Genomic DNA, 15,411 nt, shown 5'->3' with positions numbered 1-15,411 from the left:
AATGGAATGACTACCCACTCTAGTATTCTAGCCTGGAAAATTTCATGGACAGAGAGGAGCCTGGCAGGCTCCAGTCTATAGGATCACAGAGTCAGACACTACTGAGGGACTAACACTTTCACTTCATTTTTTCTTTTTCATAATTGGATAAGTTTGCTGTATACCTGAAATTAATACAACATTGTAAATCAGCTATACTCCAATACAAAATTTAAAAATAAATTAAGTTAAATTAAAAAGAAATGACAAGCAGCAGCTGAACTTTGTATAATCATTAGTGAGAGGAGGCAGAAATAAAAGAATAGCTTAAAATTTCTGAAAGATATTAAGATTTTGAACCATAAAATCTCAGTTGCCATCGCAGAGCTCAATGCCAAATTTTTCTTCTCTGAAGTTGCTCATTTTCATCCAGACTGTTATCTCAAGATTTATTTTACAAAGTTTACTCTGCCTGTGATCTTCCAGTTTGTTATTTTTTGCAAGTTTATTTAACTTACACCATAGTGATTATTTTTTAATGATAGCATTTGCAGCTTAAACCTTGCTAATTACAAATGATGCTTATCATTACAAATATGTATTTATTTTTTTATTTGGTTCTGAAAGCAGAACCAAATGTGTCCCTTATTTTCTCAGCCTTCCCCTGCCCTGCTCTCCTCCGCATATGCCAGGTAAACAAAAAAGCAAACCTCTACTGCCATCCAGTGGTGCCTCTGAATTTTTTCAAATAAAACCTCTGGTGCAGCAAACCATGACTAGAACTTTAAAAGGATTCTCTCTCTTAAACGGCTAGAATGTTTTAGATATTTTAATCCGAAACAACTAGATATAAAAAAAATTTCAAATAAACTGTGCATGTCTATCATATGTACATTATTATTGATAATACCATTTTTATCATTACAATAAGACCATGAATGGAGTGATGGCCCATTCCCATCTTACCATGTTGGACATGTGATTTCTTTAACTTCTTATTATAAAACAGAGATTCACATGAAACTAACAAAATAGCATATAGACTCCCATGGAAAAAGTGCCAAATTCTTTCCAGAGTAGTTGTACCTTTTTAGAGTCACATTATAATTGCGTGAGAAGTTTAGGTTCTCAGCGTCCTTGATAGCATTTGGTCTTGTTACTGTTTCTTATTGTACACACTGACACATATATAGCGATGTCTTGTTGCAGCTTCCGGGTTTATTTCCCTAATGGCTGGAGACGCTAAATTTCTTTCCACGTGCTTACATACTGTCTACCTCTTCTCTTTGGGAAATATTGGTTTCTTCCTTTTGCCCATTTTCTATTTTTCTTTTTTTGCTGCTGATTTTTGACAGTTCTCTATATTCTAAATATAACTTTTTTGTCAGACAAGCAGTTTGAAGACACTGTCTACCAGGATATAGCTTGTCTTTTTATTCTATTATTAACAGGAACTTTCATGGAGCAAAAGATTTTATTTTTTTATTGAAATATAGTTGATTTACAATGTTGTGTTATTTGGAGTGTATATTAAAGTGATTTTTACACATATATACACACATACATATATATATATAAAAAACATCAAAAGGGTGATACATAAATATATATATATAAGGTTTTTTATTTTGATGAAGTCTAGTTTAGCAAAAAAATTTTATGTCACTTTTATCACACTTTTGATGTCATGTCCAAGAGTTCAACCCAGGCCTACCTCCTAAAGATATTCCCCTCTGTTTTTGTTTCAAATGTTTTATAGTCTTACATTGTATATTTAAATCTCTGATCCATTTTGAGTTCACTTATGAATAAGACATGAGGTTTTGGGTGATCTTCACGTTTTAGTATGTTCAATTGCTCCAGCACCACTTGCTGAAAAGACTGTGCTTCCTCCATGGAATTACTTCTGCACTTTTGTCAAAAATCAGTACATAACATAGGATTTTTCTTTTGCTTATAGTTAAATACATTGTACGAGGACTCCCAACCACAATCCTTTGGTGAAACTAATACAGAAAAATTTTAAAGAGATAATTTGATAAAAATGAAAGCTCAATAACATGAAATATTATTGGCTAGAAATACACAGAAAATTATTCAAGATGAGAAACAGATTCATATATATAATCTTAACCTCACTCGCTGAATTCAAACCTAACTTTAATGAAAAACTATATAACACATCAGATGAAAGTGGGTCCTTACAATGGCTTCCATGGCTCAAATCCTGGAGGAGCCCTCAGCAACAGGACCTTGGAGCCCCAGCAACTAAAACTTTGATTTCTGCATTTGTCATCTTTGAAATATAAGTAATAATTCATGTCTCACTTTGAATCGCTATGAGGCTGAGTTAATAAACATGAACCGCTTTACATACGAGAAATGCAGTCAAAGCCAGTTATCACTAGTCAAATTCAACATAAAAAGCCTGATAATTCCAGTGACAGCTTCATGTCGAATCTGTTTGTTAGCGTGAGCTATATTCATCTTAAACCTTAAGCAGGTTCTGTACTCTAAGTTCATTTCCTGCTTGTAAAGTAGGAACAAGTGAGCAGGTGATTGTATCACCATGGTTGGTTCAGTTCAGTTCAGTTCAGTCGTGTCTGACTATTTGCAACTCCATGAATCATAGCACCCCAGGCCTCGCTGTCCATCACCAACTCCCAGAGTTCACTCAAACTCATGTTCATCAAGACGGTGATGCCATCCAGTCATCTCATCCTCTGTTGTCCCCTTCTCCTCCTTCCCCCAATCTCTCCCAGTATCAGGGTCTTTTCCAATGAGTCAACTTTTTGCATGAGGTGGCCAAAGTATTGGAGTTTCAGCTTCAGCATCAGTGCTTCCAATGAATACCCAGGACTGATCTCCTTTAGGGTGGACTGGTTGGATTTCCTTGCAGTCCAAGGAACTCTCAAGAGTCTTCTCCAACACCACAGTTCAAAAATCAATTCTTTGGTGCTCAGCTTTCTTCACAGTCCAACTCTTACATCCATACATGACCACTGGAAAAACCATAGCCTTGACTAGACAGACCTTTGTTGGCAGAGTAATATCTCTGCTTTTCAATATGCTATCTAGGTTGGTCATAATTTTCCTTCCAAGGAGTAAGTGTTATTTAATTTCATGGCTGCAGTCACCATCTGCAGTGATTTTGGAGCCCCCCAAAATAAAGTGTGACACTGTTCCCACTGTTTCCCCATCTAATTCCCATGAAGTGATGGGACCAGATGCCATGATCTTAGTTTTCTGAATGTTGAAATTTAAGCCAACTTTTTCACTCTCCTCTTTCACTTTCATCAAGAGGCTTTTTAATTCCTCTTCACTTTCTGCCATAAGGGTGGTGTCATCTGCATATCTGAGGTGATTGATATTTCTCCCGGCAATCTTGATTCCAGCTTGTGCTTCTTCCAGCCAAGCGTTTCTCATGATATTCTCCGTGGTCGGTTACTCTTTTAATAAAAACTACTCCTAAAATTTAAAATACTCTTTATCACCATTGACTGTTATCAATAACATCAAATGTTTCTGGAGCCCTGATATGTACAGAAAGTCCTGTGTTGGATACTAGAGTTAAAAAGCTATAAAAGCAGTTGTTATGCAAGATTGCATGTTACAGTCCACAAGCAGAAGTAGGCCATTCAAAATATAAAAAGGAGGAAAGTGGCTCCCAGAGGCTTATGAGACTAACCAGGTTCAGTATCCATCAAGCCCAAATGTAGTTAAAGGGCTGGACAATTTCAACTCCAACAACTCCTTTGACCTAGCTTTTAAAGACAGAGCCAACTTCACAAAAACTCATACAAATCAAGTTTCTCAGCTATCCTAAGAGAAAGAAACAGAGATTAAGGAAATCTTCAGCTACAGAAGAATAGCAGACTTTGGTCAACAATTAGCATACGTGAGAATTAACCATCAACAAACAAAATTCCATATGATACATTCAAGCATCACAGTTATTTATTTCTCATGAAGATAATGATCTACTTTATAATATTATTCTTTATATTTACATATTTATATTATATTACTATAATATAATAATATTATATTTAAAGAATAATATTATGAAGTATTTAATATTTGGGCTTCCATGGTGGCTCAGTGGTAAAGAATCCATCTGCAGTGCAAGATACACCAGTTCAATCCCTGGGTTCGGAAGATCCTCTGGAGGAGGGCATGGCAACCTACTCCAGTATTCTTGCATGGAGAATCCCATGGACAGAGAAGCCTGGTGGGCTTCAGTCCCTACAGGGTCACAAAGAGTCAGACATGACTGAAGCAACTGAATATATATGCATTTAATATTTAATAGCATTATTTTGAAAGAAAAGTAGAACAGGCTGCTTGTTTGCAAGATCCTGGAACCTCTGTTAATATTCTAGAGTGCACCAGATCACTGCCCACATCACCACTGCCTCCTGACAAGGCATCAATTTTCAGCAAATACAGAGTGACATCTTGTTTATTCAGCTCACTTTAGTGACAGCAAATACCTCCCTTGCCCAGAGAAGCACGATGACTCAGAAAAGTCATCTGAGCTCACTATAAGCAAAGCCACAGCCTGCACAGGGGAGCAGTTGCTGGAACAAAACCACAAGTGGCTTAGCAAGTTTAGACTGAAAAAGAAAAGTTATTCATATTCATGTGATAAATAAGTAGATGCAACTTGGAAATCAAAGTCTCCTCTTGATTTTATAATATCACTCTCTCCATCCTAGTCTATTTCTTTCTTTTTTGAAAAATCGTAACAGCATTATACTTTTCCTTATGGATTACTTTGTTGAATATTTAACATTTTGAAGACAGAAAATCTTAGCACTGTTATTTATTTATTCATTCATATATCTATTTTCAGGATCATGTCCATGTCTTTTCAAGAAAGATAAGAGTCCCAGTAATGTAGCCAAGATCTGAATGGCTCACTAAAGCTGAACCATTTCTGCCAATGGGAGCAGGAAAGAGAATTCACTTACTGATGCCGTGCAAACAATGAACCATCCTGAAATGCTTTGGTCACCTGAAATGCCCAAGTGTCTGCTTCTTTTGATTTGCAACAGCCTGTCTCTCTGTTTTCTTGCCACCTAAATGTAGTTCATGAACCCAAGGAAGTGTGATCCTAACCAACTCAGAGCAAGAAGGGATGTAGGAATTGAGACCAAGATAACTTGTTACCCTGTGAGGTGAAGGGGTACTGTTTGTTTTGGTCATTTTGAAGAGGGCTCAGAAAGGAAGAGAAAGAACCAGTTTCAACTGAGGGACTGTGGGTGTTTTATTTCAGTAGCATCCCAGGATCTCCCTGGTGATTCAGATAGTAAAGAATCTGCCTTCAATGATGGAGACCTGGGTTCTATCCCTGGGTTGATCCCTGGGAAGATACCCTGGAAGAGGGCATGGCAACCCACTCCAGTATTCTTGCCTGCAGAATCCCATGGAGAGAGGAGCTTGGCGGGTATAGTCCATGGTGTCGCAAAGAGTCAGACACAACTTGGCAACTAAGCTACACAGAGCCCAGGGCTGACCACAGGTAAATTTCCATGGGTCAGTAAGACTTACTTTCTTGCTCCTGGCTCCATCTGGAATTACTCTGAATGTGAGTTTCTCTCAAACCTCCAATTCTAATTACAAAGACTATCAGAGAAGGAACAGGAAACTGGGGCAAAATTCACTGTGGAGATCTCAGAGAAGAAGGGAGGAAATGGCCCAAATGAAAGACATAATGTCACTGGATGGCAGAGGAAAAGTTTTCTCTGAAGAAAAAATTAAAAATTGACAACACTTGACTTTGTAGTTGAAGTTTCAAAGAAGAGACCTATGAAGTATAACTTTAAACATACCTGTGTGAGAAGAACGGTACATAAATAGTTTCATAATCAATCTCTATTTAAAGAATATGGATAAAGAAGATGGTGCTACATATACACAATGGAATATTACTCAGCTACTAAAAGAAATGAAATAGGGTCATTTATAGAGATGTAAATGGACCTACCAGAGAAGGCAGTGGCACCCCACTCCAGTACTCTTGCCTGGAAAAATCCCATGGATGGAGGAGCCTGGAAGGCTGCTCTCCATGGGGTTGCTAAGAGTCGGACACGACTGAGCGACCTCACTTTCACTTTTCACTTTCATGCATTGGAGAAGGAAATGGCAACCCACTCCAGTGTTCTTGCCTGGAGAATCCCAGAGACGGGGGAGCCTGGTGGGCTGCCATCTATGGGGTCGCACCGAGTCGGACACGACTGAAGTGACTTAGCAGCAGCAGTAGCAGTACATACACTGGATCCTCAGGTGGTGCTGTGGTAAAAAATCCTCCTGCCAATGCAGGAGATGCAAGAGATGCGGGTTTGATCCCTGGGTCAGGAAGATCCCTTGGAGGAGGGAATGGCAACTCACTTCAGTATTCTTGCCTGGAAAATTCCATGGACAGAGGAGCCTGGAAGGCTACAGTCCATGGGGTTGCAGAGTCAGACACAGCTGAACTGAACACACACACACACACACACGCACACACACACACACACATATATACACTACCATGTGTAAAATAGATAGCTAGTGGAAAGCTGCTGTATAGCACAGAGAGTTCACTTCAGTGTTGTGTGATAAACTAGAAACATGGGATGGTGGGGGTTGGAGGAAGTGCAAAAGGGAGGGGTTATATGTATGCTTATAGCTGATACACTTCATTGTACAGCAGAAACTAACACAACATTGTAAAAAAATTATGCTTCAATAAAAATAAATAAAGTGAAACAAAACTAAAAGCACATTTTGTCATTATGATCTTCGGTAGAGCAATTTTACTTTCTGTTCTGATGACCACGTAAGCAAGAGTCGTAGATGCACAGGGATGTATTTGGCTTAGGAAAAGTCAAAGCTGAGGCAGCACAGGTGAACGAAGAGGGTATGGAATATGATTGATGTAAACAGAAGGATTTAACCTAAAGAATCTCATTCTATGTTAAAAATAAATGCCTAGTCAGGGAGCCAACTTTGAAACAGTGTGAACTCTTTTCTGGTGTCTTTATAAATTGGTATAAGTCATGTGTCATATGAGATCTCATCTGATCCTTGGTGAGCACGGTAAACCTGGACTGAGCCCTGTACTTCCCCTTGCTGCTGAAATTCAAAGCCATTCTGGGACCCTTGGTGAATACCTAAAGAGTTTACTATCACACAGCTTCCTCTACTTCCTGGGCTCCACACAGACTGACTGGGTGCCACCTCTCATCGATCTGGTTATAAACACAGTTCCTGTATCATCATCCTCAGATGATGAATTAGAACTAAAGCATCTGTAAATATGTGTGATTTTACTGATAATTGGAAAGGTGGAAACAAAAACATATCACTTTTTAAAAGATTTTTTTCACGTGGGCCATTTTTTTAAGTCTAAATGTGTTAGATTAGTGTTTGTATTTTATGTTTTGGTTTTTTGACCATGAGGAATGTGGGGTCTTAGCTCTCTGACCAGGAATCAAACCTATAACCCCTGCAGTGGAAGGGGAAGTCTCAACCGCTGGACCACCAGGGAAGTCCCCACATCACTTACTATATTGCCCTGTTCTCTGGTCCACTCAAGACCAGAAGTTTCTCTCCTGGCTTTTTCTCTGAAGTACCTGTTCTTCTGTTTTGCTGGCTTATGTCTGCTCTTCTCTTAAAATTGTCTCTCTCTCCTCCCCTGGCTTCTTGGTAGAAAACAATACATTCCTCCTCTTACCTCACCCATAGCATCCCCTGTCCTCTGAAGTCACCAGCTGAAACTTTCCAAGCATTTAGGAACTTGTTTTCTAAGCAGAAACAGCTCAGAGAGAAGAATTCTGGCCCAAATGTTAGGCTGATTTTCTAACCATATTATGTTATGTCTGCATTTGAATGAAAGAAATGTGGTGTGATGATGCTGAAAATCATTAGACTGGAACAAATGACTTCTCAACAGTTAATCTCATTTAATCCTTACAAGTATAGGGATGGAGAAACTTTTCCTCTATCCTTTTGGGCTCAGTACGAAGAACTTGAGAATTAAACAAGCAAGAGACACATTAAGTAGAAAAAGAAAGGTAAAATTTATATTAATGTTAATATTTTTACATGCACAGAGGCATCACAGAAACATGAAAAACCTCAAGAAGTGGTCAGATTAAGGGGTCTATGGAACATTTTAACAAGAGCCAATAAATTGTGGGGGTGTCACAGTTGGTAAGAATCCATTTACCAGTGCAAGATGTGGGTTTGATCCTTGGCTCAAGACAATCCCCTGGAGAAGGGAATGGCAACCCACTCCAGTAGTTTTGTCTGGATAATTCCATGGACAGAGGAGCCTGGTGGGTTACAGTTCCTGGGGTTGCAAAGGAGTCGGACACAACTGAGTCTGCACATGCACAATAAATTCTGAAGTAAGTAGACAAAAGAAGAGGGATTTGGGTCTTCTAAGGCTGATAAATTATGTGAGAAAAAATATATATGAGAGAAACTGATGCTAAAAACTTGGCCTCTGTGCACCAGTGCCAAACCAAATCTCAGAGACAGTTTTGCATGAGGTAGAAAAGAATAGTTTCATTGCTTTGCCAAGCAAAAGGGGACACAGTGGCTTGTGTCCTCAAAAATTGTCTGTCCCAACCTGGAGGGATTTGGTGAGGTGTTTCATAGGAATGTTTCAAGGGCAGGGTTATTGATAAAGATCAGCGTGTATATAGGGACTGGATTCCTTTAATCTGGCTTTAGGTGGTCTCCTGATGAGCTGTGGTTCCTGAGGTTTTGGATGCTTCCTCAAGTAGTTAACATTTTCCATTTGTTGATGGTTTTATTTCTGCAGTTGAGCTCAAAGATACTGTTATGTGTATCCCTTCAAGAAAAGCTATGACAAACCTAGACAGTGTATTGAAAAGCAGGAACATTACTTTGCCAACAAAGGTCTGTACAGTCAAAGCTATGGTTTTTCCAGCAGTCATGTATGGATGTGAGAGTTGGACCATAAAGAAAGCTGAGCACAGGAGAACTGATGCTTTTGAACTGTGGTGCTGGAGAAGACTCCTGAGAGTTCCTTGGACTGCAAGGAGATCCAACCAGCCAACCCTAAAGGAAATCAATCCTGAATATTCATTGAAGGACTGATGCTGAAGTTGAAGCTCCAATATTTTGACCACCTGATGTGAAGAGCTGATTCATTAGAAAAGACCCTGATGCTGCGAAAGATTGAAGGCAGGAGGAGAAGGGGACAACAGAGGATGAGATAGTTGGATGGAATCACAGACTCAATGGACATGAGTTTGAGCAAGCTCCAGGAGATGGTGAAGGACAGGGAAGCCTGGCATGCTGTAATCCATGAGATTCCAAAGAGTTGGACACGACTGAGTGACTGAACAAAAAATCCCTTGAAGGGGAACCAGGACCTTGCCCCAAGGTTGCACAATTGTTTCTCCACTGCTCCTCCCTTGTCTCTGCATACCCTCCCTGATTAGCAACTGTTTGAACCTGCCCTTTGGAACTCAAGAACTCAAGGAAGTTCAAGAAACAGGGGACAAAAAGAAAGAATTTCAAGCCCAGGAGCCCCATAAGGTTCTACTCAGTTTCAGAACTAATGGAAGTAAAGTGCTATTTTAGTAAGGTTTTTCTTTATGAGGACTCACCTTGGTGCCATCTCTCCAACTCTGATGATAAGAATTGCTATCCTCATCTTGGTACAGGGTTTTTGGGAGAGAGCAGTTTGTGTGTGTGTGTGCTCAGTCATGTTCAACTCTTTGCAGCCCCTACAGCCTGTAGCCCTCCAGGCTTCTCTATCCATGGGATTTCCCAGGCAGGAATCCTGGGAAATCACTCTGGTGAGTGGGTTGCCACTTCCTTCTACAAGGGATCTTCCTGACCCAGGGACCAAACCCATGTCTCTTGGGTCTTCTACACTGTCAGGCAAGTTCTTTACCACTAGCAAACCTAGGGGGAAGTTTATACTCTACTTTTAGGTAGAAGGGTGAGGACAAAGGACTTTTCTTGGATGTGCTATTTCTCAGTTGCTTTCAGTTGAAAAAAATCAATATGTCAAAGTAGCAAATTTCGTGTGGCATGTCCTGATCCCCTTCACAAAACAGTGAAGTGTCTTTATGCTCACTTTATAGATGAAAGCTCTAAAGCAATAAAAAGCTAGGAAATTTCCTCAAGATGGCTCTGGAACTATCTGGAACCAGGATTTAAACAAGATGAACAAATATTTGAGTGGAAGTATTTGGAAGCATCATCACTTGGGATTAAACTTTAGCAAAATGTTGTGAAATGCAGTTTGACACATATAAATCAGCCAATCTCATTTTCCTCTATTGTTGTTTTGACCTTTCCCAGGAGCTCTTTTTTCCCAAGGTTATTTACTTTAACCCTTCTATCTGGAGCCACGCGTCTCATTAAGCCCTTCTTTCTATCTACATATCAGTCAAGGGAATTCCTTGATGGTCCAGTGTTTAGGACTCCACACTTCCATTTCAGGGGCGTAGGTTCTACCCCTGGTCAGGGAACTATGATTCTGCGTGCTGCTAGATGAAGCCAAAAGAATGATATGAGTCAAATAAAACTATGCAGTTAAACAGGATTAAAAAAAGAAAGGAAAGAAAATCAGGTTTAAGATATGAGTTAATATAAATATCTAACCATTCATGGTGGTTTCTGATGTTATTTCATTTCTCTTTTTTCTTCTTTATCTTTCTTTTTTTTTCTGAGAAAGGGGAAAGAAAGAAGAAAGAGTGCTAAGTGAATGTTAGAAATATTATATCACTAGTTAACTAGAAAAATTTTTGATTTCCATTATGTCTATTAAGCCCTCATCCTATACATAGCCTTCAAACTTTCTATTCCAGAATTTATACATTGTAGTGCACTGGTTGGTTCAGACGTCTTCCTCTACTAAACTGTAATCTTCTAGCACAATTGTTTTTCAAAAAATATTATTGGAATAAGGCAGTAAGTATCAGTGCAATTTTAGTGAAATTACTAAAGGAAGTTCCTCAGTTTTCCTCTAGAGGCTTGATATTCAACCAAAGTAGTGGATTGAATGAATCAAAATGAGTCAATCTTGAATTGGGGTTATTAACATCTAGCTTCAAATGGAGGAGGAATTCTATCTCACAATGTTTCATGTTTCACTAAGTGTTATCCACTTACCCACAAGGGATATGAACTCTCATTATTTGGTAAGTTTTTCTCTAATATTGTTATATGCTCCAAGAGCCACAAAAACTGTGTTGGGTGGGTTCAGTTCGGTTCAGCCACTCAGTCGTGTCCAACTCTTTGCGATCCCATGAATTACAGCATGCCAGGCCTCTCGGTCCATCACCAACTCCAGGAGTTCACCCAAACCCACATCCATCGAGTCAGTGATGCCATCCAGCCATCTCATCCTCAGTAGTCCCCTTCTCCTCCTGACCCCAATCCCTCCCAGCATCAGAGTCTTTTCCAGTGAGTCAATTCTTTGCGTGAGGTGGTCAAAGTACTGGAGTTTCAGCTTTAGCATCATTCCTTCCAAAGAACACCCAGGACTGATCTCCTTTAGGATGGACTGGTTGGATCTTCTTCCAGTCCATGGGACTCTCAAGAGTCTTCTGCAACACTACAGTTCAAAAGCATCAATTCGTCAACGCTCAGCTTTCTTCACACTCCAACTCTCACATCCATACATGACCACTGGAAAAACCATAGCCTTGACTAGATGGACCTTAGTCAGCAAAGTAATGTCTCTGCTTTTCAATATGCTATCTAGGTTGGTCATAATTTTCCTTCCAAGGAGTAAGCGTCTTTTAATTTTATGGCTGCAATCACCATCTGCAATGATTTTGGATCCCCCCAAAATAAAGTCTGACACTGTTTCCACTGTTTTCCCATCTATTCCCATGAAGTGATTGGACCAGATGCCATAATCTGAGTTTTCTGGATGTTGAGCTTTAAGCCAACTTTTTCACTCTCCACTTTCACTTTCATCAAGGGGCTTTTTAGTTGCTCTTCACTTTCTGCCATAAGGGTGGTGTCATCTGCATAACTGAGGTTATTGATATCTCTCCTGGCAATCTTGATTCCAGCTTGTGCTTCTTCCAGCCCAGCGTTTCTCATGATGTACTCTGCATAGAAGTTAAATAAGCAGGGTGACAATATATAGCCGTGACGTACTCCTTTTCCTATTTGGAACCAGTCTGTTGTTCCATGTCCAGTTCTAACTGTTGCTTCCTGACCTGCATATAGGTTTCTCAAGAGGCAGGTCAGGTGGCCAGGTATTCCCATCTCTTTCAGAATTTTCCACAGTGTATTGTGATCCACACAGTCAAAGGCTTCGGCATACTCAATAAAGCAGAAATAGATGTTTTTCTGGAACTCTCTTCTTTTTCAATGATCTAGCAGATGTTGGCAATTTGATCTCTGGTTCCTCTGCCTTTTCTAAAACCAGCTTGAACATCTGGAAGTTCACAGTTCACGTATTGCTGAAGCCTGGCTTGGAAAATTTTGAGCATTACTTAACTAGCGTGTGAGATGAGTGCAATTGTGTGGTAGTTTGAACATTCTTTGGCATTGCCTTTATTTGGGATTGAAATGAAAACTGACCTTTTCCAGTCCTGTGGCCACTGCTGAGTTTTCCAAATTTGCTGGCATATTGGTTGGGTTAAAGTAATTTATTTTCACAATTTCCTTGATGGATGTGTAGCTCTGAGAAGTAAAGTGAGCTGCCCAGTTCATCACAGTTCATCACCATGATTATCAAAATCATGCTCAGGTTTTTTAGAAAGAGCATCCGTGCTGCAAGCCAGAGTACCTGAAGCATAGCTGATGAGTAACTGAAATGTATTGAATTAATAAATCAACAAGTTAAAGCACAAGGGGTTTAAGTCCTAAAAATACACATACTTTCCCCCTTTATTTAAGCCATTGGCTTTATCCTCCCTGAAACAGTGGTAAGAATTTGTCAATCAGAATCAACCCCCATCTTTGACCAGATGTGCAGGAGAGGAATGGGTACTTCTCTGAGAGACTTTTTCTAAAACAAAGGTCAAAACATTATCTACCTGAGGTCCTCCCCACCTTGCCTTTTTAATTTTTTTTTTTTTTTTTTACCTGCATGATTGGGCCTGAAGGATCTTAGTTCCCCAGCCAGGAATGGAACTTGAGCCCCTTCAGTGGAAGTGCTAGAGTCTTAACTACTGGACCACCAGGGAAGTCCCTTAGCTTATCATCTTTAATTGTTGTCAGTTTCTTTGATTTGACTCCAGGTTTCTCATCAGCGAACACTTGTCAGTAAGTCTCGCTCATGGGGAGATTGTTCATCAGAGGAGGACATGTAGTTTCTCTACCTTCCACAGAGCACCAAACAACACCTGGGCCACCCCAATGATTACAGAATCACAAGGAGCTCTCTTACCCTCTGTTGAGGTCCTTTAATGGACTGGAACCTGGTGGTCCGGAGTCGACTGATAAGAAAGTAAAGGAGAGAGAAAGAGGCTGATAGTTCTTGGTTTATGCAGAAAGCCAGTAAAGCCCCCTGCACAGGGCTCGCTCTGTTCACGAAGGCCTCAGACGCCCTCTCGATGGGGTGAGGGTGCAGAGCGCCTTTTCGAGAGGGTCTTAGAAGCCCGAGAAGCAAAGTGAACACAGAGGACCTCTGTGCTCCAAAGAAATAGCCAGGGAGAGAGAGGGAGAGAGAGAGAGAGAGAGAGAGAAAGCAAGACACAGGGACCAAAGCTCTGATGGAGCAAAGGTGTTTTAATCAACATGGTGTGGGCATATATACTGTAGTTATTCTCAGCAAAGATAAAGATTAAAACTCCAGACTTACAAAACATAGGCAATCCATATTAAAGAGAGAGAGAGTTGTAAATAATCACTTTTACCATATGGTTCATAAAAAGGAAGAGGGTACTTATCACCGTATAGAAAAACTAACAAAGGAAATGCCTGGATTCCTCAGCCCCTGGGAGAGGCTTGCCTCTCCTCTTAATTCCTGAATATTCAGAAATTAATAAGGAACAGAGAATTCCTGACAGATCCAAAACAGCACCCAGGAAGCCTCCTGTTAAATGCTTCCTGACGACCCTCAACTGATTTTCTGGGCTAAATTGCAAGGGAGGCAGAGTGATTGAAGAAAATGACAAAGCTATTGATTAGAACTTTCGCTCCCACTTCACAGCATGGGTGGCCAACTTCAGCTTCCTCTGAGCGCTACTGCCTTCTCCCTAGGGTGTGCCCTTGTCTGCATAACACGCCCTCCCAAAGCATGACCAGGAGAAAACGAATCAGAGTAGGATTCTGAGCTGATGTTGTTCATCACTGAGTGTGATGAACCCTTTCCAAGGCTGGGAAAGACAACCAGGAGCCAAGGTTTCTCCAGAAGAGGAGAAGCTGTGCTCTCCTTCCTTCCCATGAAATCTTAGCCCAGCCCTTACCTCTATTTTTTAAGGTTTAGAGTGATGCTGATTCTTGTCCTGCATCAGAATGATCATATTAGATGCATCAGCATAATAGGCAAAATTTGAGGCAAACGTTTGGCTCTGCTCAGAGAAGCCACATTTATGAAAGCTCAGTTAACAACAACTGGCCATTGGGGGAGGCAAAGAAAGCAAGTGAAGAGGCCCCTGTGGGATGAGGTTCTGTCTGCCTTTGACAGAAGGATGAGGAGGCTTCAGAGTCTGCAGGGACATAAGTGCTTTGCTATCCAGCCTCAGAGGCCACCCCGTCAGGTCCAGACACATGGGCAACATGTCAGCACTTCCACCTGTCTCCAAAGGCACCCTCTTCACAGATGCTATAACTCCAATCACTTCAGTTTTTATGTGTTTCTTTAAGAATAGATGCATTGTTATTACCTTGTAATGGAACACCAGAAACACATCACTTTTACATCTCTCCCTTATCTAGAGTTCAAAGTATTGCGACAAAGTTCTTTTTTTTTTTTTTTTTTTCTGTAAGAAACCACGGCAGGTGACCCAGAGGTTTCCCCAATGTGAAGAGTCAGGGGTTTGAAGTTTTAGCTCGTGAACTAAACGTCCACATTAACCATCATGTTGGTTTGAAATGACCTGCTGTTGGAAAATAAACTGCTCTAATAGTTCAGAGTGAACACTGAGTTTTGTCAAAAATCTGTCACTTTCAGTGAGAATGAGGATGACATTTAAGGAGTCATTCTGCTTCTTGCTTTGCAGATGTAGTTTCCGACACTGCCTATAAATTGAATCTGTGGAAATAAAAGAATCACTCAAGAATTATTAGTTTGTTTTGCTACATACTCATCAAAAAACAGGTTCCAACCTACTCTATTGATAATGAATGTCATCTATTTGGACTTAACTCTTTAATTTCATTTCTAGGAAACAAGGCACATGATTCTCTCTGTGAAAGTTCAATTACCAGCTGAAACCACATTAGGTTTTTAAGCTGCTGAATTAAATTAGGTGCTTTGAAACAGTCATTGAC

Source organism: Capra hircus, chromosome 8, assembly GCF_001704415.2.
Source record: "Capra hircus breed San Clemente chromosome 8, ASM170441v1, whole genome shotgun sequence".
NCBI lineage: Eukaryota > Metazoa > Chordata > Mammalia > Artiodactyla > Bovidae > Capra > Capra hircus.
Note: the sequence above shows the minus strand (reverse complement) of the source record.